The 19,945-nt window shown below is 44.2% G+C and overlaps 13 non-coding genes across 13 annotated transcripts; all 13 read left to right on the top strand.

Moving 5' to 3' along the window:
• Positions 1 to 10,235: 10,235 nt before the first annotated feature.
• LOC121294226 lies at positions 10,236 to 10,426 on the top strand. Its single transcript, XR_005946739.1, has one exon. It is a non-coding gene; the product is annotated as a U2 spliceosomal RNA (small nuclear RNA).
• Positions 10,427 to 11,020: 594 nt separating this feature from the next.
• Positions 11,021 to 11,211, top strand: LOC121294210. Its single transcript, XR_005946725.1, has one exon. It is a non-coding gene; the product is annotated as a U2 spliceosomal RNA (small nuclear RNA).
• Positions 11,212 to 11,799: 588 nt separating this feature from the next.
• LOC121294211 lies at positions 11,800 to 11,990 on the top strand. Its single transcript, XR_005946726.1, has one exon. It is a non-coding gene; the product is annotated as a U2 spliceosomal RNA (small nuclear RNA).
• Positions 11,991 to 12,578: 588 nt separating this feature from the next.
• LOC121294212 lies at positions 12,579 to 12,769 on the top strand. Its single transcript, XR_005946727.1, has one exon. It is a non-coding gene; the product is annotated as a U2 spliceosomal RNA (small nuclear RNA).
• A 582-nt stretch (positions 12,770 to 13,351) lies between these two features.
• Positions 13,352 to 13,542, top strand: LOC121294213. Its single transcript, XR_005946728.1, has one exon. It is a non-coding gene; the product is annotated as a U2 spliceosomal RNA (small nuclear RNA).
• Positions 13,543 to 14,130: 588 nt separating this feature from the next.
• On the top strand, positions 14,131 to 14,321 carry LOC121294215. The gene has a single exon (XR_005946729.1). It is a non-coding gene; the product is annotated as a U2 spliceosomal RNA (small nuclear RNA).
• Positions 14,322 to 14,909: 588 nt separating this feature from the next.
• LOC121294216 lies at positions 14,910 to 15,100 on the top strand. The gene has a single exon (XR_005946730.1). It is a non-coding gene; the product is annotated as a U2 spliceosomal RNA (small nuclear RNA).
• A 602-nt stretch (positions 15,101 to 15,702) lies between these two features.
• LOC121294217 lies at positions 15,703 to 15,893 on the top strand. Its single transcript, XR_005946731.1, has one exon. It is a non-coding gene; the product is annotated as a U2 spliceosomal RNA (small nuclear RNA).
• Positions 15,894 to 16,488: 595 nt separating this feature from the next.
• LOC121294218 lies at positions 16,489 to 16,679 on the top strand. The gene has a single exon (XR_005946732.1). It is a non-coding gene; the product is annotated as a U2 spliceosomal RNA (small nuclear RNA).
• Positions 16,680 to 17,267: 588 nt separating this feature from the next.
• On the top strand, positions 17,268 to 17,458 carry LOC121294219. Its single transcript, XR_005946733.1, has one exon. It is a non-coding gene; the product is annotated as a U2 spliceosomal RNA (small nuclear RNA).
• A 588-nt stretch (positions 17,459 to 18,046) lies between these two features.
• LOC121294221 lies at positions 18,047 to 18,237 on the top strand. The gene has a single exon (XR_005946734.1). It is a non-coding gene; the product is annotated as a U2 spliceosomal RNA (small nuclear RNA).
• Positions 18,238 to 18,831: 594 nt separating this feature from the next.
• Positions 18,832 to 19,022, top strand: LOC121294222. Its single transcript, XR_005946735.1, has one exon. It is a non-coding gene; the product is annotated as a U2 spliceosomal RNA (small nuclear RNA).
• A 588-nt stretch (positions 19,023 to 19,610) lies between these two features.
• Positions 19,611 to 19,801, top strand: LOC121294223. Its single transcript, XR_005946736.1, has one exon. It is a non-coding gene; the product is annotated as a U2 spliceosomal RNA (small nuclear RNA).
• Positions 19,802 to 19,945: the final 144 nt, after the last annotated feature.

The raw sequence follows: 19,945 nt of genomic DNA on the forward strand, positions 1-19,945 counted from the left end.
ACACCAACCTTATGCAGCAACATGTCTTATTTTTGCTGAAATCTTAAAATGCACCTGAAAACCCTTTTTTTCTTTTTTTTGACAAGCAACTTTTAGGTGAACATACGACACAAAATAATTTATTGAACTTGAAATAAAATGTGCAAAATACATTGGTAAAACTGAATTCAGCTCTAAAACCTTATCATGAGAAGTTGTACCAATGTACCAATAAACATCACTTGATTGCAGTGGTAATGGAATATATATATATATATATATATATATATATATATATATATATATATATATATATATATATATATATATATATATATATATATATATTCTCTACTACTTTAGAATGTTTTTTTAAAGTTTAACATTGATGGTTTTACTTTTTTTTTTTTTTAGGTACTGTGACAGAAATATAATGAATCTTGGTTGTAAATCTCCCTCCCGACCTGTGAGGGCTCAAAGCAGCGAAAGTAGGTTCCTTTGGAAATCCTGGCCCAACAGTTCATTTCCAGGGTCAGGAAGTCGGTCAGCCTGGAAGAAGGCGGGACTGTTGCAAGAACTTATTGATCTGGAAGGGAAACGCCATAGCAGCTGCAGATTGTAGAGACAATTGTACTTGTTTACCAAGGGGTCATGCATGACAGCATAAAAGGCGCTAGAGAATCGCAATCTTCCTTTGCTTGGTTTTGTGCCGGAGACTAGAAGGACCGTGAGAGACCTAGAGAAACCTGTGTTTAAAATATATTCGTGAGTGTTGTGTTTGTTTGTGTCTTTTACTAACTGTCTGTGTTTGTAAACCACCAGACGGCTGACACGTATCCGGAGCTGTCGCCATGGGCCAGCACGAAACCAGATCAACACTGCACCATAGTCACTATAAATAAATTATTATCACCCACCACGAGCACTATTGCACGCACTGGACCATTGCCCGGACTGGTGACCATGGCAAATATTACTGTGAGGCGGATAACGTGTGTTTATTATTTGGGCTACAATCCCTGTTTCTGTTCTCCATGTTTTACACATTGCTGTGTATAGCCAGATCTTATTATTTAGTCACCAGACCTGGATTTTACAAATAAAACGTCCTTTTTCCAAACCGGATTACAGTTGTCTGTCTGATTATTCCTGCACTGCATCACTTCTGCACCTGTTCACAGTCAGCAGCCACTTTGCCACAGTACACAGCAAAGACCTTTTTAGCACCATCTCAGACAAGGGTGTCCAGTGTTGGTCACTGTTTTTTGATTATGCAAAAAAACGCCTTTTTGTCTCAGATGTGTGAGACGCACAGCCATCCTGTTTCTGCTGAGCTGTATAAATATCCTCGAAACCCCGGATTGCTTGCTGAAGAATGCAAGAAATGTGTTTATGTCCTGCAGTGTTTCCTGGCACTCTTTTGGAAGAAAGCAAACTACACTTCTTGGCTTTATACAAAAGTAAGTTATGTGTTTAAACCCCTGCACACACAAGGAAACCTGCTTTCCTGGAAATTAAATTGTTTTGTGTATTCTGGATTTGTTAGTGTTTCCAGAAAACCAGGTTTCCTACTGTACTTTGATTAAAAATTTTGCCTTTTGCCAGTCAGAAGACTTTTTTTTAGAATATGACTGAGATCATATAACTAAGTTTTTCACCACTGCTACAATATATACATATACTGTAATCTATGTAAAGTCGCAGACTAATATCCTGCAAACCTTTTTTTTAGCACCCTTCATTTTAAATAGTTATTCACTAATTTATTTAGTTTAATGAATATTGTTTATTAAACTATATTTATTCTGCAATTATATATTTTTTAAGTTTATTAAAAACTCAGTCATTCAGTGATTGAACACTCATTCATTGCATGATTGTTTAATGTGGTAATGAGATTGTTATGGGCGAGGCAGATATAAAAGGGGGCAGGAGATTTTAGAGGAGGAGGACAGTGAATGCTAGTGAAGGCATTATTCTACAAAAGTGAAAATAAAGAAAAAAGAAAGAAAACCCTGGAAGTATCTATTGTGGGTAGATGTCGTAAAAAATAAGTAATAGTGTATTGAAATGTTACATTGTATTGCCTTTCCTTTTGTTTTGATTATGTATATTTCTGTTTGTTTTGAACTGTGCCGTCTCTCCACTGTGGAAAAGAAAAGAAATATAAGAAAAAATGACAAACTTAATCGAAACCTCTGGAATTCCTTAGCAGCTGACCCAAAAGTGCTGTGTCTGTTTATATATATATATATATATATATATATATATATATATATATATATATATATATAATATCAGTCAGCAGGTATACATATATATGTGTATACTTATATGCTAATAGAAATAAATCTTAAAAAGAAAGCCTACAAAGAAATAGTCAAATTTGAATTAATGTTTTTTTTTTTTTTTTTTTGTAATATAATTATTTGCAGATTGTATGACATGCTGAAAAAATGTTTTTCCTCTATTCCTGAACAGGTACAGTTTCTGGACTTTGCTTGGCTTCTATTGCCTGTCTGTAGTGATTCACGTTGGTTTCTCTTAGCCGCAAATGTTAATTCATCAAGGAGAGATAGTTACATTGGATTTAATGGTTTTACAGCATTGTAATGCATTGTAAGTCTAGTTTGACTAAAATTTAGATTGGCACAGGGTAAAAAGATATGTAAAGACTGACTACAATTATTAATTGATTAAGTGAAATGTAGTCTTTTCTTTTGGTAGGATGTTTATGAGGCATCGTAGTCAGTTCACATGTGAGAGTCTTGAAGAGTGGACGACAGACAGAATAGATGTCACCATGCAAGAGGATGGAAATAGCTTTGGCACATTTCTCCTGATGGCAAGTTCCTGCTTTCTTACAATCTTGAATTGGGTTACTTTAAATCGGAATATAATTCCCAGAAATAATTATACAAGCTTAGTAGTGAGGCTAGAGTACAGATAGCAAACATCACATATCCACTAGTGGAAGACAATTACGTAACATCAAGTTATTTACGTAAGACTGGCTCCATCAAAGAAAAAAATACAAATTCCCCCTGAAAATACTCAACGTGTCCAGTACAAAAATAAGAGAAACTCGCAACACCAACCATATCTTATTTATTGTGCTTTGTTTTGTATCCCACCCATTAGAATGCTGAGGCCTTGTTAAATTGAGTTGTACCTTCTGATATTGAGCAATGATATGTACCTGCCTACAGAAAGTACATTCAAGACGTCTAATTAGTTCTTCCAGAATTAACCGGTGTCTGTGCGATTTGCCATGCTGCAGCCTTCCAATGAACAGGAAACAAGAAAAGACGTTATGGATTTGTTGTGATAAATGTAAATCCTGGATTCATTATCTGTGTAAGACTTGAAGTTGCTCCAGACATATTCTGCTTCCAAGCCAGAACATTTTCTTTTTTCTTTCTTTCTGGGTCATTTTGTGTCGATTCAACCAGCCAATGTCACCATATGTCTCAATTTGATGAAAATCGACACAAAGTTAACAAAAGCGATTTTTTGGAAAAATCTGGAATTTGAGCAGTCAACTCCTAATAAGCTAATAACTTATTAAATGACTTGACCATGGCCTGCATGGGTTCTTTTCGTTTTAGTGCGTTTTTTCAGAAAAAGCTGTTGCTGGATTACCTTTAGCGGCAGCATTTTCTTAAAAAAATAATCCAGTTAAAAGTAAACTCAATCAGAAAATATGGGATTCTAAATCTGGATCAATGTTATCCAGAATAAAAGTTTTTTTTTATTTTAGGAATTGTGCAATTTGTTTTGTGTTAAAAGGTTTTGTATGTGGTTATTTGACACCAACAAGAAGTGTAATTCAGTTTATTAATCTATTTTTATTTAGCAATGATATGTTTTGGATGTTTTTTGAACACTTGTTCATCCTACCCATATCTAATAAAGGCTGCATGTAAATTATGAGTTCAGACAGGTGGTGCCGTTATGTGTATGGAGTGTCGGACATCAGTCTTGGCACCCCGTCTTAACTGAGATAAATCAACTGGAATCTTCACTAGTTCCCTCTGGGCTGAATAATTGATAAATAAGTATAATTTAATAAACTATACAATTAAACTAAATGAATCTGTGAATACCACTGTTTCAAATGAAGGGTGCCAGTACCTCTGATAGATAGATGTACATGCATATTATACATTGATATAGAGGACTGAATGCATCTGATGAAGTACAGGTGTAAAAAACATCTAAAAATAGCAGTTGAATAACAGAAACAAAAAGGTTTAAAAAATATACAATAATTACCTATCCAACTGGGTCATAACAAAACATTTTATTTGGTATACAATGCAGAAGACTTTGCACCAGTCTTGCCATATTCTCCAGTCCCATCTGTTCTCAACTCCTGCTAAAGTCAAGGGATCTGTTTGCTTGCAGTTCTGGCTCTCTTGAGCAATAGTCACCCCCTCTATTTTATATACCCCTCCCCAATCAATCAACAGATTTGTGTTTATTTTTTTAACCACGTGTAAGCGTCCCATTTACCTAAGCGATACACTATATATATTGTAGCGTTTTGTGCTATGGGGGTGAGACAGACTCGGGGGAGACCAGATGAGGTTCCACGTACTTTAATTTTTTTTTTAATAACACAACGGAACCCTGTTTGGGCCGGGGTTCACGCCAAAATAATAAACGGCTGTATCTCTCTCTTTTACACTGCACTCTGCTTCGTCGATAAGCACTCTGTCAGTTCTCCGTCTCTCACAGTCTCTCTCCGCTCAGACATTCACCCGCGTTCTCCGGCTCGCGGTTCCCTCCCCCCTCTACTTATAGCCTCCGAGGGAACCTCCCACTGCGCACACTCACGCAGACACACACATAAGAACATAAGAACATAAGAAAGTTTACAAACGAGAGGAGGCCATTCGGCCCATCTTGCTCGTTTGGTTGTTAGTAGCTTATTGATCCCAAAATCTCATCAAGCAGCTTCTTGAAGGATCCCAGGGTGTCAGCTTCAACAACATTACTGGGGAGTTGATTCCAGACCCTCACAATTCTCTGTGTAAAAAAGTGTCTCCTATTTTCTGTTCTGAATGCCCCTTTTTCTAAACTCCATTTGTGACCCCTGGTCCTTGTTTCTTTTTTCAGGCTGAAAAAGTCCCTTGGGTCGACACTGTCAATACCTTTTAGAATTTTGAATGCTTGAATTAGGTCGCCACGTAGTCTTCTTTGTTCAAGACTGAACAGATTCAATTCTTTTAGCCTGTCTGCATATGACATGCCTTTTAAGCCCGGAATAATTCTGGTCGCTCTTCTTTGCACTCTTTCTAGAGCAGCAATATCTTTTTTATAGCGAGGTGACCAGAACTGCACACAATATTCAAGATGAGGTCTTACAAGTGCATTGTACAGTTTTAACATTACTTCCCTTGATTTAAATTCAACACTTTTCACAATGTATCCGAGCATCTTGTTAGCCTTTTTTATAGCTTCCCCACATTGCCTAGATGAAGACATTTCTGAGTCAACAAAAACTCCTAGGTCTTTTTCATAGATTCCTTCTCCAATTTCAATATCTCCCATATGATATTTATAATGTACATTTTTATTTCCTGCGTGCAGTACCTTACACTTTTCTCTATTAAATGTCATTTGCCATGTGTCTGCCCAGTTCTGAATCTTGTCTAGATCATTTTGAATGACCTTTGCTGCTGCAACAGTGTTTGCCACTCCTCCTACTTTTGTGTCGTCTGCAAATTTAACAAGTTTGCTTACTATACCAGAATCTAAATCATTAATGTAGATTAGGAATAGCAGAGGACCTAATACTGATCCCTGTGGTACACCGCTGGTTACCACACTCCATTCTGAGGTTTTTCCTCTAATCAGTACTTTCTGTTTTCTACATGTTAACCACTCCCTAATCCATGTACATGTGTTTCCTTGAATCCCAACTGCGTTCAGTTTGAGAATTAATCTTTTGTGCGGGACTTTGTCAAAAGCTTTCTGGAAATCTAAATAAACCATGTCATATGCTTTGCAATTATCCATTATCGATGTTGCATCCTCAAAAAAATCAAGCAAGTTAGTTAGGCACGATCTCCCTTTCCTAAAACCATGTTGACTGTCTCCCAGTACCCTGTTACCATATAGGTAATTTTCCATTTTGGATCTTATTATAGTTTCCATAAGTTTGCATATAATAGAAGTCAGGCTTACTGGTCTGTAGTTACCTGGTTCAGTTTTGTTTCCCTTTTTGTGGATCGGTATTACGTTTGCAATTTTCCAGTCTGTCGGTACCACCCCTGTGTCAAGAGACTGCTGCATGATCTTGGTTAGCAGTTTGTAAATTACTTCTTTCATTTCTTTGAGTACTACTGGGAGGATCTCATCCGGCCCAGGGGATTTGTTTATTTTAAGAGCTCCTAGTCCCTTTAACACTTCTGCCTCAGTTATGCTAAAGTTATTTAAAACTGGATAGGAACTGGATGACATGTGGGGCATGTTGTCAGTCCCAGTGGGGGCATGTTGTACTTAACGGCGTGCCCCGTACCCTCACAATACACTGAACCTTAACAGGACGTAACAAACAAGACAAACACAACGTCCAGGATGCTGCCATCGCCAGGGTCGTTACTATATATATATATATATATATATATATATATATATATATATATATATATATATATATATATATATATATATGATGTTCATTTTAAATACACTTTTTTAATCATATACCTTTTGATACCGTTTACAATACAATTAATATGCTTTAACTATAAACAAGTATAGCCAAATTTATGAATGAAAATAACCCTTGCACCATTTAAACTTTTTTTGTGCCTTGCAGTGTCGGCAGCTTAAGTTAAATGCAAGTATCATCTGCAGTTTGAAATTTGCAAGAAAGACATGACATTTATTTTTAATTAAATTTGTTTTGATGTAATAAAAAAAATGTTTCCCTTTGTGCAAGAATCCCTATAGAGGACCCTGGGAGCAGGTAGGTCCCTAATCCTGTTTCCCCTTTTACCCCAATGGGGTGATAGCACGTTACAATAGGAAAATGGCCATTAACTGTAACAAGCACTTTACAATGACATTTACCAGCCACGTGGTTACAATTTATTACTCAAGACTGCTCATGGCGCAAGGGTTATTCCATTCATGAATTTGGCTATACATTTGCTGTTACAATGAGTATTTCCACTATTTTAACATGCTGTATTAGTTTAATTTCTATATGAAAATCTGCATCTACCTAATAAATTCAATTTTTTTTATTTGCGGTGTAAAACTCGTTTATGAATAATACCCAGAATTTGTAAACTTTAACACCGGAACTCGATCATATTTGTGGCGCACACATAAGATTATTATGTTCACGACTTTAGGTTCCAAATTGTTGTCGCAGTAAAAATGTGGTTTATGATTATATCAATCTACAATTTTAAACTGCCCATCCTCCCGGAGACAGGCACCGTGCTGAAGTTATAATTGAGGCACCTGTGATTGTGCACGCGCGCGCGAAGACTGGTAGCAGACTGGAGGATTCAAATCGCTGTGTGGGTTTGTGACTGGGTAAACTATTTTAATTTTCTAAATTTGACGAACCGTAATGTTTCCAGCGAAAATGTAAAACTCAGTAAATGTATTTGTAGTCAAATATATAGTATGTTCAACCTTTTTTTTTTTTTTTTTTTTTTTTACTCTGACTTTAAATAAATGTTATAGGTTGCACTGTTTTGTTTTGGTGTTTACATCGATCTGGCTTTAAATGTGCTGTTGTGAAAAAACGATTGTAATTTGTTTACATTTATTACAAATTGAATGGTATGGGTTATATTTTTAAACTGTGATTTAAATATCAATGTAGGCGTTGGTAGTGTTACTGGGGGGGGAGGGGGAGATTAATATGACGCAAACTATTGGTGTCAACCTTTAGTTTGGTAAAAACGGTTATTAAATTAAAACAGACGTGTCATTTGTCCTAATACTTACAGTTTTCAGTTTTGCAAAGTCTCGCGAAACACACGGTTTATAACTTCTCATAAGACCCTCTCGCGACAGCACTGTGTGATGTAGAGATTTTTGTTTTTTGTTTTCGAGCGATGTACGGTAGTCATGGCGGAAAACTTGAAGATGCGCAAAACTAGATGCAAATTGAACCAAGCCTGAACATACAACACCCAGCTGTCATGGCAGTAGTAACAGCTAGGATAGACAGTGTTTGTAATGTTTAATGGTGATTTGAATTGTCTGTTTTGTTATGCAATTTGAGAAGCAGTAATAGTTATGTAAGAGAGGTGTTAAAGAAAATATAAGATGTTAACGAGGTTTAGAAATCAATTAGAGTGCCCACCTTTTCAAAATGCAAAAACGGGACACCTGCCATTTTCCTAAGCTTGGGGGGGGGGGGGCATGAGATGTCTGTGTGGTTAAGTAGTGCGTATCATGTCAAATGTATGTGGGGGAGTGCCTGGAGATAAATAAATAAATATATATACAGCTCTGGAAAAAATTAAGAGACCACTGCAAAATTATCAGTTTCTCTGGTTTTACTATTTATAGGTATGTGTTTGGGTAAAATGAACATTTTTGTTTTATTCTATAAACTACTGACAACATTTCTCCCAAATTCCAAATAAAAATATTGTCATTTAGAGCATTTATTTGCAGAAAATGACAACTGGTCAAAATAACAAAAAAGATGCAGTGTTGTCAGATCTTGATTGACCTGGCTGTGTGGCATGGAACATTGTCCTGCTGGAAAAGCCAATCCTCAGAGTTGGGGAACATTGTCAGAGCAGAAGGAAGCAAGTTTTCTTCCAGGACAACCTTGTACTTGGCTTGATTCATGCCAAAGCTGCTCGATGCCAGCCTTGCTGAAGCACCCCCAGATCATCACCGATCCTTCACCACATTTCACAGTAGGTGAGAGACACTGTGGCTTGTAGGCCTCTCCAGGTCTCCGTCTAACCATTAGACGACAAGGTGTTGGGCAAAGCTGAAAATTGGACTCATCTGGGGGTGTGGATGGAGGACCACCAGATCAAGACCCTGTCATGGCCAGCCCAATCTCCAGACCTGAACCCCACTGAAAACCTCTGGAATGTGATCAAGAGGAAGATGGATGGTCACAAGCCATCAAACAAAGCCGAGCTGCTTGAATTTTTGCGCCAGGAGTGGCATAAAGTCACCCAACATCAATGTGAAAGACTGGTGGAGAGCATGCCAAGACGCATGAAAGCTGTGATTGAAAATCAGGGTTATTCCACCAAATATTGATTTCTGAACTCTTCCTAAGTTAAAACATTAGTATTGTGTTGTTTAAAAATGAATATGAACTTATTTTCTTTGCATTATTTGAGGTCTGACAACACTGCATCTTTTTTGTTATTTTGACCAGTTGTCATTTTCTGCAAATAAATGCTCTAAATCACAATATTTTTATTTGGAATTTGGGAGAAATGTTGTCAGTAGTTTATAGAATAAAACAAAAATGTTCATTTTACCCAAACACATACCTATAAATAGTAAAACCAGAGAAACTGATAATTTTGCAGTGGTCTCTTAATTTTTTCCAGAGCTGTATGTATATATATATATATATATATATATATATATATATAATATATATATATATATATATATATATATATATATGTAAGGCATTGCATAATAAAGGGACAGGGGCGGTGCTATGATGTGCTATAAACAGATATGCTATGGTTTGACTGTGGCGCTAAACTGTCAGATTCCACTGTCTCTACGAATTCGAGACAAATGCCATCCCCAAGACATTAAGACCGGGACAAGATCTTTACATTCCGGGACTGTCCCACCCCATTAGGGACGGGTGGTCACCCTAAAACCAACTCAAAATAATTGTTTATGTTTTGAAAAATTAAATACCGCAAATCATACCCCAAATTTGATTTTTAAGTTCGTCTCATAATTTCTGCAACGGTGGTTTTCCAGCAAAAACTATTCTGTATGTATATTTTTAAACTTCCCACACTTTATTAAACAATTACCTGTTCATATTCTATGTTAATTGTTAATGCCACATAATATTCCATAATATTCCTGAAAAATAATCTCTTGTCCTTCCTAAAAATCGACTGTTCTCCTCCTTCCTCCTGCTTAAATTGCACGTTTCCCCTCTGGAGGCTGCAGCCAGTTCTTTTGGAGCCTGCATGTGCTTGGAATTCTGCACCCACCTTTGAATCCCCCTGTGCCGACCGGGCCGGGGGGCCCCGGGCAAGGGCCAAGTCGCCATCGCTTCTCGGCCTTTTGGCTAAGATCAAGTGTAGTATCTGTTCTTATCAGTTTAATATCTGATACGTCCCCTATCAGGGGACCATATATTAAATTGATTTTTGTAATCTGGAGATGGAACAGGGGCTTGCTCCGTCCACTCCACGCATCGGCCCGGTATTGCAGTGCCTCCGGGAACGGTGCACACCTTTCTCTAACGTTGGTCAAAGTCAGATCTGGATCTCCTCCTGTGGGCGCTTTGTCTACCCCTGCTGGAGGGGAGGTGCCGGTGTTGATGCAAGTTTTCCCGCCGTTTTACTTGTTGTTGTTGTTGTTGTTGTTGTTGTTGTTCTTTTCTCCTTTCGTTGTTTTCTCCTTTCTTTCTTTGATTCTCACGGGGTGATGATGTAGACAGCAGCAGTCTGTTTCCTGGGAGCATGCAGCTAACCAGACAAGTGTGGTGGAACACGTCCCTGTGCCCAGGTCCTCAGCCTGCCAGCCAGCCTGCCAGCCTGCCAGCCTGCCAGCGAGGCACAGTTTGGTAGTTACCCAAGTCACCTTGCACAGCATAGCAGCGTGGCCAGACTATTTGTAAGGCGCAGTCCGCCAGTTTATGTTTCGTTTTGCTTTTGGTGTTGTGTGTTTTTGTGCTTTGTTTTGTTTCCTCCTGCTTAAATTGCACGTTTCCCCTCTGGAGGCTGCAGCCAGTTCTTTTGGAGCCTGCATGTGCTTGGAATTCTGCACCCACCTTTGAATCCCCCTGTGCCGACCGGGCCGGGGGGCCCCGGGCAAGGGCCAAGTCGCCATCGCTTCTCGGCCTTTTGGCTAAGATCAAGTGTAGTATCTGTTCTTATCAGTTTAATATCTGATACGTCCCCTATCAGGGGACCATATATTAAATTGATTTTTGGAATCTGGAGATGGAACAGGGGCTTGCTCCGTCCACTCCACGCATCGGCCCGGTATTGCAGTGCCTCCGGGAACGGTGCACACCTTTCTCTAACGTTGGTCAAAGTCAGATCTGGATCTCCTCCTGTGGGCGCTTTGTCTACCCCTGCTGGAGGGGAGGTGCCGGTGTTGATGCAAGTTTTCCCGCCGTTTTAGTTGTTGTTGTTGTTGTTGTTGTTGTTCTTTTCTCCTTTCGTTGTTTTCTCCTTTCTTTCTTTGATTCTCACGGGGTGATGATGTAGACAGCAGCAGTCTGTTTCCTGGGAGCATGCAGCTAACCAGACAAGTGTGGTGGAACACGTCCCTGTGCCCAGGTCCTCAGCCTGCCAGCCAGCCTGCCAGCCTGCCAGCCTGCCAGCGAGGCACAGTTTGGTAGTTACCCAAGTCACCTTGCACAGCATAGCAGCGTGGCCAGACTATTTGTAAGGCGCAGTCCGCCAGTTTATGTTTCGTTTTGCTTTTGGTGTTGTGTGTTTTTGTGCTTTGTTTTGTTTCCTCCTGCTTAAATTGCACGTTTCCCCTCTGGAGGCTGCAGCCAGTTCTTTTGGAGCCTGCATGTGCTTGGAATTCTGCACCCACCTTTGAATCCCCCTGTGCCGACCGGGCCGGGGGGCCCCGGGCAAGGGCCAAGTCGCCATCGCTTCTCGGCCTTTTGGCTAAGATCAAGTGTAGTATCTGTTCTTATCAGTTTAATATCTGATACGTCCCCTATCAGGGGACCATATATTAAATTGATTTTTGGAATCTGGAGATGGAACAGGGGCTTGCTCCGTCCACTCCACGCATCGGCCCGGTATTGCAGTGCCTCCGGGAACGGTGCACACCTTTCTCTAACGTTGGTCAAAGTCAGATCTGGATCTCCTCCTGTGGGCGCTTTGTCTACCCCTGCTGGAGGGGAGGTGCCGGTGTTGATGCAAGTTTTCCCGCCGTTTTACTTGTTGTTGTTGTTGTTGTTGTTGTTCTTTTCTCCTTTCGTTGTTTTCTCCTTTCTTTCTTTGATTCTCACGGGGTGATGATGTAGACAGCAGCAGTCTGTTTCCTGGGAGCATGCAGCTAACCAGACAAGTGTGGTGGAACACGTCCCTGTGCCCAGGTCCTCAGCCTGCCAGCCAGCCTGCCAGCCTGCCAGCCTGCCAGCGAGGCACAGTTTGGTAGTTACCCAAGTCACCTTGCACAGCATAGCAGCGTGGCCAGACTATTTGTAAGGCGCAGTCCGCCAGTTTATGTTTCGTTTTGCTTTTGGTGTTGTGTGTTTTTGTGCTTTGTTTTGTTTCCTCCTGCTTAAATTGCACGTTTCCCCTCTGGAGGCTGCAGCCAGTTCTTTTGGAGCCTGCATGTGCTTGGAATTCTGCACCCACCTTTGAATCCCCCTGTGCCGACCGGGCCGGGGGGCCCCGGGCAAGGGCCAAGTCGCCATCGCTTCTCGGCCTTTTGGCTAAGATCAAGTGTAGTATCTGTTCTTATCAGTTTAATATCTGATACGTCCCCTATCAGGGGACCATATATTAAATTGATTTTTGGAATCTGGAGATGGAACAGGGGCTTGCTCCGTCCACTCCACGCATCGGCCCGGTATTGCAGTGCCTCCGGGAACGGTGCACACCTTTCTCTAACGTTGGTCAAAGTCAGATCTGGATCTCCTCCTGTGGGCGCTTTGTCTACCCCTGCTGGAGGGGAGGTGCCGGTGTTGATGCAAGTTTTCCCGCCGTTTTACTTGTTGTTGTTGTTGTTGTTCTTTTCTCCTTTCGTTGTTTTCTCCTTTCTTTCTTTGATTCTCACGGGGTGATGATGTAGACAGCAGCAGTCTGTTTCCTGGGAGCATGCAGCTAACCAGACAAGTGTGGTGGAACACGTCCCTGTGCCCAGGTCCTCAGCCTGCCAGCCAGCCTGCCAGCCTGCCAGCCTGCCAGCGAGGCACAGTTTGGTAGTTACCCAAGTCACCTTGCACAGCATAGCAGCGTGGCCAGACTATTTGTAAGGCGCAGTCCGCCAGTTTATGTTTCGTTTTGCTTTTGGTGTTGTGTGTTTTTGTGCTTTGTTTTGTTTCCTCCTGCTTAAATTGCACGTTTCCCCTCTGGAGGCTGCAGCCAGTTCTTTTGGAGCCTGCATGTGCTTGGAATTCTGCACCCACCTTTGAATCCCCCTGTGCCGACCGGGCCGGGGGGCCCCGGGCAAGGGCCAAGTCGCCATCGCTTCTCGGCCTTTTGGCTAAGATCAAGTGTAGTATCTGTTCTTATCAGTTTAATATCTGATACGTCCCCTATCAGGGGACCATATATTAAATTGATTTTTGGAATCTGGAGATGGAACAGGGGCTTGCTCCGTCCACTCCACGCATCGGCCCGGTATTGCAGTGCCTCCGGGAACGGTGCACACCTTTCTCTAACGTTGGTCAAAGTCAGATCTGGATCTCCTCCTGTGGGCGCTTTGTCTACCCCTGCTGGAGGGGAGGTGCCGGTGTTGATGCAAGTTTTCCCGCCGTTTTACTTGTTGTTGTTGTTGTTGTTGTTGTTCTTTTCTCCTTTCGTTGTTTTCTCCTTTCTTTCTTTGATTCTCACGGGGTGATGATGTAGACAGCAGCAGTCTGTTTCCTGGGAGCATGCAGCTAACCAGACAAGTGTGGTGGAACACGTCCCTGTGCCCAGGTCCTCAGCCTGCCAGCCAGCCTGCCAGCCTGCCAGCCTGCCAGCGAGGCACAGTTTGGTAGTTACCCAAGTCACCTTGCACAGCATAGCAGCGTGGCCAGACTATTTGTAAGGCGCAGTCCGCCAGTTTATGTTTCGTTTTGCTTTTGGTGTTGTGTGTTTTTGTGCTTTGTTTTGTTTCCTCCTGCTTAAATTGCACGTTTCCCCTCTGGAGGCTGCAGCCAGTTCTTTTGGAGCCTGCATGTGCTTGGAATTCTGCACCCACCTTTGAATCCCCCTGTGCCGACCGGGCCGGGGGGCCCCGGGCAAGGGCCAAGTCGCCATCGCTTCTCGGCCTTTTGGCTAAGATCAAGTGTAGTATCTGTTCTTATCAGTTTAATATCTGATACGTCCCCTATCAGGGGACCATATATTAAATTGATTTTTGGAATCTGGAGATGGAACAGGGGCTTGCTCCGTCCACTCCACGCATCGGCCCGGTATTGCAGTGCCTCCGGGAACGGTGCACACCTTTCTCTAACGTTGGTCAAAGTCAGATCTGGATCTCCTCCTGTGGGCGCTTTGTCTACCCCTGCTGGAGGGGAGGTGCCGGTGTTGATGCAAGTTTTCCCGCCGTTTTACTTGTTGTTGTTGTTGTTGTTGTTGTTCTTTTCTCCTTTCGTTGTTTTCTCCTTTCTTTCTTTGATTCTCACGGGGTGATGATGTAGACAGCAGCAGTCTGTTTCCTGGGAGCATGCAGCTAACCAGACAAGTGTGGTGGAACACGTCCCTGTGCCCAGGTCCTCAGCCTGCCAGCCAGCCTGCCAGCCTGCCAGCCTGCCAGCGAGGCACAGTTTGGTAGTTACCCAAGTCACCTTGCACAGCATAGCAGCGTGGCCAGACTATTTGTAAGGCGCAGTCCGCCAGTTTATGTTTCGTTTTGCTTTTGGTGTTGTGTGTTTTTGTGCTTTGTTTTGTTTCCTCCTGCTTAAATTGCACGTTTCCCCTCTGGAGGCTGCAGCCAGTTCTTTTGGAGCCTGCATGTGCTTGGAATTCTGCACCCACCTTTGAATCCCCCTGTGCCGACCGGGCCGGGGGGCCCCGGGCAAGGGCCAAGTCGCCATCGCTTCTCGGCCTTTTGGCTAAGATCAAGTGTAGTATCTGTTCTTATCAGTTTAATATCTGATACGTCCCCTATCAGGGGACCATATATTAAATTGATTTTTGGAATCTGGAGATGGAACAGGGGCTTGCTCCGTCCACTCCACGCATCGGCCCGGTATTGCAGTGCCTCCGGGAACGGTGCACACCTTTCTCTAACGTTGGTCAAAGTCAGATCTGGATCTCCTCCTGTGGGCGCTTTGTCTACCCCTGCTGGAGGGGAGGTGCCGGTGTTGATGCAAGTTTTCCCGCCGTTTTACTTGTTGTTGTTGTTGTTGTTGTTGTTGTTGTTCTTTTCTCCTTTCGTTGTTTTCTCCTTTCTTTCTTTGATTCTCACGGGGTGATGATGTAGACAGCAGCAGTCTGTTTCCTGGGAGCATGCAGCTAACCAGACAAGTGTGGTGGAACACGTCCCTGTGCCCAGGTCCTCAGCCTGCCAGCCAGCCTGCCAGCCTGCCAGCCTGCCAGCCTGCCAGCGAGGCACAGTTTGGTAGTTACCCAAGTCACCTTGCACAGCATAGCAGCGTGGCCAGACTATTTGTAAGGCGCAGTCCGCCAGTTTATGTTTCGTTTTGCTTTTGGTGTTGTGTGTTTTTGTGCTTTGTTTTGTTTCCTCCTGCTTAAATTGCACGTTTCCCCTCTGGAGGCTGCAGCCAGTTCTTTTGGAGCCTGCATGTGCTTGGAATTCTGCACCCACCTTTGAATCCCCCTGTGCCGACAGGGCCGGGGGGCCCCGGGCAAGGGCCAAGTCGCCATCGCTTCTCGGCCTTTTGGCTAAGATCAAGTGTAGTATCTGTTCTTATCAGTTTAATATCTGATACGTCCCCTATCAGGGGACCATATATTAAATTGATTTTTGGAATCTGGAGATGGAACAGGGGCTTGCTCCGTCCACTCCACGCATCGGCCCGGTATTGCAGTGCCTCCGGGAACGGTGCACACCTTTCTCTAACGTTGGTCAAAGTCAGATCTGGATCTCCTCCTGTGGGCGCTTTGTCTACCCCTGCTGGAGGGGAGGTGCCGGTGTTGATGCAAGTTTTCCCGCAGTTTTACTGGTTGTTGTTGTTGTTGTTGTTGTTGTTGTTCTTTTCTCCTTTCGTTGTTTTCTCTCTTTCTTTCTTTGATTCTCACGGGGTGATGATGTAGACAGCAGCAGTCTGTTTCCTGGGAGCATGCAGCTAACCAGACAAGTGTGGTGGAACACGTCCCTGTGCCCAGGTCCTCAGCCTGCCAGCCAGCCTGCCAGCCTGCCAGCCTGCCAGCGAGGCACAGTTTGGTAGTTACCCAAGTCACCTTGCACAGCATAGCAGCGTGGCCAGACTATTTGTAAGGCGCAGTCCGCCAGTTTATGTTTCGTTTTGCTTTTGGTGTTGTGTGTTTTTGTGCTTTGTTTTGTTTCCTCCTGCTTAAATTGCACGTTTCCCCTCTGGAGGCTGCAGCCAGTTCTTTTGGAGCCTGCATGTGCTTGGAATTCTGCACCCACCTTTGAATCCCCCTGTGCCGACCGGGCCGGGGGGCCCCGGGCAAGGGCCAAGTCGCCATCGCTTCTCGGCCTTTTGGCTAAGATCAAGTGTAGTATCTGTTCTTATCAGTTTAATATCTGATACGTCCCCTATCAGGGGACCATATATTAAATTGATTTTTGGAATCTGGAGATGGAACAGGGGCTTGCTCCGTCCACTCCACGCATCGGCCCGGTATTGCAGTGCCTCCGGGAACGGTGCACACCTTTCTCTAACGTTGGTCAAAGTCAGATCTGGATCTCCTCCTGTGGGCGCTTTGTCTACCCCTGCTGGAGGGGAGGTGCCGGTGTTGATGCAAGTTTTCCCGCCGTTTTACTTGTTGTTGTTGTTGTTGTTGTTGTTCTTTTCTCCTTTCGTTGTTTTCTCCTTTCTTTCTTTGATTCTCACGGGGTGATGATGTAGACAGCAGCAGTCTGTTTCCTGGGAGCATGCAGCTAACCAGACAAGTGTGGTGGAACACGTCCCTGTGCCCAGGTCCTCAGCCTGCCAGCCAGCCTGCCAGCCTGCCAGCCTGCCAGCGAGGCACAGTTTGGTAGTTACCCAAGTCACCTTGCACAGCATAGCAGCGTGGCCAGACTATTTGTAAGGCGCAGTCCGCCAGTTTATGTTTCGTTTTGCTTTTGGTGTTGTGTGTTTTTGTGCTTTGTTTTGTTTCCTCCTGCTTAAATTGCACGTTTCCCCTCTGGAGGCTGCAGCCAGTTCTTTTGGAGCCTGCATGTGCTTGGAATTCTGCACCCACCTTTGAATCCCCCTGTGCCGACAGGGCCGGGGGGCCCCGGGCAAGGGCCAAGTCGCCATCGCTTCTCGGCCTTTTGGCTAAGATCAAGTGTAGTATCTGTTCTTATCAGTTTAATATCTGATACGTCCCCTATCAGGGGACCATATATTAAATTGATTTTTGGAATCTGGAGATGGAACAGGGGCTTGCTCCGTCCACTCCACGCATCGGCCCGGTATTGCAGTGCCTCCGGGAACGGTGCACACCTTTCTCTAACGTTGGTCAAAGTCAGATCTGGATCTCCTCCTGTGGGCGCTTTGTCTACCCCTGCTGGAGGGGAGGTGCCGGTGTTGATGCAAGTTTTCCCGCCGTTTTACTTGTTGTTGTTGTTGTTGTTGTTGTTCTTTTCTCCTTTCGTTGTTTTCTCCTTTCTTTCTTTGATTCTCACGGGGTGATGATGTAGACAGCAGCAGTCTGTTTCCTGGGAGCATGCAGCTAACCAGACAAGTGTGGTGGAACACGTCCCTGTGCCCAGGTCCTCAGCCTGCCAGCCAGCCTGCCAGCCTGCCAGCCTGCCAGCGAGGCACAGTTTGGTAGTTACCCAAGTCACCTTGCACAGCATAGCAGCGTGGCCAGACTATTTGTAAGGCGCAGTCCGCCAGTTTATGTTTCGTTTTGCTTTTGGTGTTGTGTGTTTTTGTGCTTTGTTTTGTTTCCTCCTGCTTAAATTGCACGTTTCCCCTCTGGAGGCTGCAGCCAGTTCTTTTGGAGCCTGCATGTGCTTGGAATTCTGCACCCACCTTTGAATCCCCCTGTGCCGACCGGGCCGGGGGGCCCCGGGCAAGGGCCAAGTCGCCATCGCTTCTCGGCCTTTTGGCTAAGATCAAGTGTAGTATCTGTTCTTATCAGTTTAATATCTGATACGTCCCCTATCAGGGGACCATATATTAAATTGATTTTTGGAATCTGGAGATGGAACAGGGGCTTGCTCCGTCCACTCCACGCATCGGCCCGGTATTGCAGTGCCTCCGGGAACGGTGCACACCTTTCTCTAACGTTGGTCAAAGTCAGATCTGGATCTCCTCCTGTGGGCGCTTTGTCTACCCCTGCTGGAGGGGAGGTGCCGGTGTTGATGCAAGTTTTCCCGCCGTTTTACTTGTTGTTGTTGTTGTTGTTGTTGTTGTTGTTCTTTTCTCCTTTCGTTGTTTTCTCCTTTCTTTCTTTGATTCTCACGGGGTGATGATGTAGACAGCAGCAGTCTGTTTCCTGGGAGCATGCAGCTAACCAGACAAGTGTGGTGGAACACGTCCCTGTGCCCAGGTCCTCAGCCTGCCAGCCAGCCTGCCAGCCTGCCAGCCTGCCAGCGAGGCACAGTTTGGTAGTTACCCAAGTCACCTTGCACAGCATAGCAGCGTGGCCAGACTATTTGTAAGGCGCAGTCCGCCAGTTTATGTTTCGTTTTGCTTTTGGTGTTGTGTGTTTTTGTGCTTTGTTTTGTTTCCTCCTGCTTAAATTGCACGTTTCCCCTCTGGAGGCTGCAGCCAGTTCTTTTGGAGCCTGCATGTGCTTGGAATTCTGCACCCACCTTTGAATCCCCCTGTGCCGACAGGGCCGGGGGGCCCCGGGCAAGGGCCAAGTCGCCATCGCTTCTCGGCCTTTTGGCTAAGATCAAGTGTAGTATCTGTTCTTATCAGTTTAATATCTGATACGTCCCCTATCAGGGGACCATATATTAAATTGATTTTTGGAATCTGGAGATGGAACAGGGGCTTGCTCCGTCCACTCCACGCATCGGCCCGGTATTGCAGTGCCTCCGGGAACGGTGCACACCTTTCTCTAACGTTGGTCAAAGTCAGATCTGGATCTCCTCCTGTGGGCGCTTTGTCTACCCCTGCTGGAGGGGAGGTGCCGGTGTTGATGCAAGTTTTCCCGCCGTTTTACTTGTTGTTGTTGTTGTTGTTGTTGTTCTTTTCTCCTTTCGTTGTTTTCTCCTTTCTTTCTTTGATTCTCACGGGGTGATGATGTAGACAGCAGCAGTCTGTTTCCTGGGAGCATGCAGCTAACCAGACAAGTGTGGTGGAACACGTCCCTGTGCCCAGGTCCTCAGCCTGCCAGCCAGCCTGCCAGCCTGCCAGCCTGCCAGCGAGGCACAGTTTGGTAGTTACCCAAGTCACCTTGCACAGCATAGCAGCGTGGCCAGACTATTTGTAAGGCGCAGTCCGCCAGTTTATGTTTCGTTTTGCTTTTGGTGTTGTGTGTTTTTGTGCTTTGTTTTGTTTCCTCCTGCTTAAATTGCACGTTTCCCCTCTGGAGGCTGCAGCCAGTTCTTTTGGAGCCTGCATGTGCTTGGAATTCTGCACCCACCTTTGAATCCCCCTGTGCCGACAGGGCCGGGGGGCCCCGGGCAAGGGCCAAGTCGCCATCGCTTCTCGGCCTTTTGGCTAAGATCAAGTGTAGTATCTGTTCTTATCAGTTTAATATCTGATACGTCCCCTATCAGGGGACCATATATTAAATTGATTTTTGGAATCTGGAGATGGAACAGGGGCTTGCTCCGTCCACTCCACGCATCGGCCCGGTATTGCAGTGCCTCCGGGAACGGTGCACACCTTTCTCTAACGTTGGTCAAAGTCAGATCTGGATCTCCTCCTGTGGGCGCTTTGTCTACCCCTGCTGGAGGGGAGGTGCCGGTGTTGATGCAAGTTTTCCCGCCGTTTTACTTGTTGTTGTTGTTGTTGTTGTTGTTGTTCTTTTCT

Source organism: Polyodon spathula, chromosome 18, assembly GCF_017654505.1.
Source record: "Polyodon spathula isolate WHYD16114869_AA chromosome 18, ASM1765450v1, whole genome shotgun sequence".
In the NCBI taxonomy this organism is placed as follows: domain Eukaryota; kingdom Metazoa; phylum Chordata; class Actinopteri; order Acipenseriformes; family Polyodontidae; genus Polyodon; species Polyodon spathula.